Below are 4,614 nucleotides of genomic sequence, written 5' to 3' on the forward strand. Positions count from 1 at the left end.
ATTTAGCTCAAAGCACTGCTGTATGATAAAATTATAAGATACACATACAAAAGTAAGGAAATACAGATATTTTTTATTTCTCATAGAGAGTCATCTTTTTTCTTGACTCTGTTTCAGGAAAATCAAACAATACAGAAGTGTTGCACCATATTCTGGAAAAACTGGCACAGCAGTTAACCAGGACTGTGACCCTGTATATTTGTCTAGGGCTGCGTCAGTAATAGAGGGTTTGTCTATGTGAGTGTTTAATAGTGTTCTGTGAATCAGTTCCAAAGCTATACGACGTCTACAGTGAAAAGCAATATCCACCCTGTCTGCAAAGTTAATCAGTTCTTGCTTTCTTGCTCAATAACCAATTCTTCGACTAAGTTGTAAGAAATCATTTAAAACGTCCTGCAGACAGATGTGCAGAGTCAGTGTGAATCACAGCTGTGAGCCTGTATGGAGCAACATGGTCCTTTGAGCCTCCCCTCAATGTACCACACCCCTCCGCAGGCATTATCTCATCCTGCTCAACTGTTCAGCATGCAGTGTGTAATAACATCCAAGTATGCAATATTTCTGACAAAGGTCCTGGACTGAATCATTGACTAAACATCCACAGTAAGATGTGTTGAGAGGTGGGATTACTTATATGTATGTGTATGTGTATGTGTGTGTGTGTTTGTGTGTGTGTGTTTGTGAAAGAGAGAGAGAGAGAGCGAGAGAGAGAGAGAGAGAGAGAGAGAGAGAGAGCATATATATATATATATATAGAACCCGTCTCTGTAGACAAAGTTAAACATTCACCTGCACAATGTACATTGAATCATCAGCGGCGCACTCTTATTCATCCACGGTAGCTTGAGAACACAAAAGTCTCTTGTGTCAATAGACCAACCATTGCTTATTCCAATAGTACAATTAATAAAGATGTATTAGAAGAAATCCTGTTCTGTCTACCTAATCTGCAAACTTTTGCCTTTGCTGGAAAGTGAAAAGATAAATCAAGTAAACATAATAAAAAAACACGGTGTGTGTGTGCTAATAGTCTGGTGACACATTTATGGGATTTCACAAAAGGCAAATATTTGTAAAAGTAAATGCTCTCTGTATGTAACTTGAGCTGTTCTGCAATTATTCCAGTTTATCTGAACATTAAACATAGAAACTAGCTAAATAATTACTTAAGAATAAAAAAAAATGCTGACTTTTAAAAGGCATCAGCAAACATGCTGGTCCTAATCTGACCTATGATACAAACAAATGCTTATTAAATACAGAAAGAAACTGCTAGAAATGATGTAGCAAACAAACACAAAGTTCATGAATCAGACTAGAGAAAAAAGACAGTGTATTAAAGTCTTTAGGAGTTGATACATCTTGACTTGATAAATGTAACAGATTATCACACAGCCACACCCTTCCTGCGCAACAGATTTCTGAGCTTCGGAGGTGAGATTCGCAGCCAAAGTGCACCATCTAGTGATAGCCACTGCAAAGACGCTTGGAGATCAAGCATGTATTCTGTGCTGGAGTCACCAGTGAATCACCGTGCCACGCCCAAAGGAGTTGGGAAGGTTGTAAAAAGTGAGAAGCGAGAGCTGCCAGTGTACCTAACTTTCTTTCACTAAAAGAGAATTTGATGCCATCAGATCCTCACAGTGTAGACAAATGGAAGCAGCGAGAAACAGGAGATTCAAACCATTACACTATTTGTCTAATAAGAAAAAGAGAAGAATGTGTTCAATTGTGAGTGGTGGTGGAATGTAACTAAATGCATTTACTTAAGTCCAATCCAATCCAATCCAACTGTATTTGTTAAGCACTTTAAAACAACCAAAGGTTGACCAAACGGCTGTACAGAAGATAATAATCCATCAAAAAAAACATGAACAGCTCAACATTAAAAAAAATTAAACAACATAAACATGAGTAAAGAGTAATACCACGCAAAGAAAAAAAGAAATTAAATCAAGTAAATAAAGTCGACATCTTACTAGGTGTCAAAGGCCACGGAGAAGAGATGGGTTTTAAGACGGGATTTAAAAACAGACAGACTTGTATGTATTTTGTATATAACTTGAGTAGTTCGATCTTATGCAATTTATTCTTCTACTCTGAGGGAAATATTTGTACCACTACTTTGTTTGACAGCTTTCTGTATCTCCACATGAGGTGATTTAGTGAATTTAAGTATTTCTGATAAACTGAAGAAGTAGTGCTACTTTACTGGTTGAAAAAATTCTCCTACTTCTTCAGCTAAATAAAATATAAAACACCCTGCCACAAAGCTGAAAACAGTTTGTTTTTTTCAGCTCATGAATGATGACTTTTTAGAGATACATGGTTCTCTCAGGACAGTGACATATATAAGTTTAGCTCAACCTTAAGTAAAAGTACAAAAGTATTGTCAGTATAAAACAGTTTTAAGTATGAAAAGTGCTCATTATGCAGTAAAATGGTGCCAGTCAGTGTTTTACTATCATATATGATGTTTTTGTATTAATATTACTGCTGCATTAATGTGTATGTGGCATTTTACTGCTGTTGATCTATTTACTTGTAGAGTTTTAACAGTGTGGTATTTAGGATCTGAATACTTCTTCCACCACTGACACACACATGTTCTCTCTCTGCCTCTCGCTGTGTTACACACAGAATGACACAAAGTATGAGGTTGTTCAATACCCAATTGCACATATGCGCACACATGAAAGCAAACAACTACAGAATGTGTCTGTGTGAATGAATGAAGGGACCTGGACCAATGGAGTGAGGCGAAAACGATAGAGACACAATCCAGTTGTTCTTGTTCTTCGAGCAGATAATGTTGTGTGTGTCCACATCTCTCTGCCAACTGTTCCATTTTGAATGTGAAAGAAAGTGGGCGTGGAGAGTTGACGGGAGGTGGTGAGCTTATGCTTCGTCCCGATTGGTCCGAGAGTTGTAACTTTTTTTGGATTATATGTCTTGAGGAATTTTTCCTTTAGTTCACATAAATCTGTAAACCTTGGAGAGTGCTCATTTAAACCACTGAAGGATACATTAAACACAATTTGTGAGATAAATATGCCAGTGACTTATGACCACTTACTGACAACATAACCTGCACTGTTTTCAGACATTAAACTATCTTTAAAAACTCCTAATTGTATCCACTATTGTTCACTATTTCATGAGTTGGCACATAATAACTTGCATTGTTTGCACAAGCAGAGTATGTAAAGTGTTACTACACCTGGAATTCCTCTTACCAATGCAAACACACGATCAACTTCAGTTATCCTAAAGAAAGAAGTTTTAGTATCACTAAAGGGTGTGGCACAGGGAAGGCAGGCAGAGCAACATTTTTGTTCTGAATGTTTGAGATAACAAAAGACCCTTTCTACAATGTTTAATTGGGGATATGGTTTAAGTTGTTTTACAAGTCAATCATGCCTATCAGTTTACTGCAGTACTGGATGGCTGTGAGGCCTGCAAGACTTTGGGGAAAGAATGTGGAAGTTGTAAAACTTATTATACAGTAAGTCAAAAGAATAAGAATAATGAAATGTCCTATGGTAAGAACGCATTGCTTAGATGAGATACAGTATAAAAAAAGAGTGAGTGATTAGATTGGGTAATCTGAATCTTTCACCACATGTAAAATAACTTGTGTTGACACAAGCCTTAGTGAACAGTGATACAAGATAATTGTGATTGATCTTTTTTTATTGTGACAAGTCATAGCAGGAAAGCCACAAGTGTAACTAATAACATCAATCATTGGTATTATGCATGCTGTCTTTCTGGGACAATTAAATGGAACAAAGTCACCGTTAATTTGTCAAAATATCTCCTGCGGGTTTGTTTAACAGGTCTGCCACTTTCTGCTGTGTCTGTTTACAACTGTTAAGTGCATCTGATTATCAAATTTGATTAAAATGTTTTGTCTTTGCTATCTGGTTTGCCTTTTTGTGATCACAACTCAGTATTTTAATCTTTAGTTAAAGCTAAAATCAATTCAAGGGCTACAAACCGGCACCATAAATAGTTTCATGTCATGTGCCTCTAATATATTTCCACATTGTACTGCTGTATGTTTAAGCAGTAGTACAACTGAGTGACACTCTGCAGATGTGATAAAACCATCAGTCATTCCTTTTTCAGGCTTATCAGTGTGACTGCTGACTGAAGAAGTTGTGAAATAAGGGCAAAGGAAGGCAGTTAGACAGCCCTGCTATGTTGTTCAAAGAGATAAAAGGAAAAAACAACAACAAGGTGATCATTCTTTACTGGCATAGGGATGTGCTTGTGCTTCTGTTTTGAAGGAGTAGGCTACAATGATAACTATAAAGCAGCACCAGCTGGTACATTTTAAATAAATTAACCCTAACCCCTGACTTTTAGAAGTTAGTACTGATTATTAAGTTGTATCCAATACAGTAGGTGAAAACATACAGACAGTGGAGAGTGCCGTTTCACCTGTGAAACAAGTTTAGTTTATCAGTAACTTGTCAGGCTTATCTTGAGACAAAGGGAACAAAACATAACAAAACACTAACAAACCAAAGTATAACGCTAATTCATCCTGATTTACCGGTAACATGGTAAACAAGCGAGGAGGCAAAAAAACCTCTGAAGTGATCATAA

This window comes from Morone saxatilis, unplaced genomic scaffold (genome assembly GCF_004916995.1).
Source record: "Morone saxatilis isolate NCDOM2014 unplaced genomic scaffold, NCSU_SB_2.0 Contig17, whole genome shotgun sequence".
NCBI classification, from domain to species: domain Eukaryota; kingdom Metazoa; phylum Chordata; class Actinopteri; family Moronidae; genus Morone; species Morone saxatilis.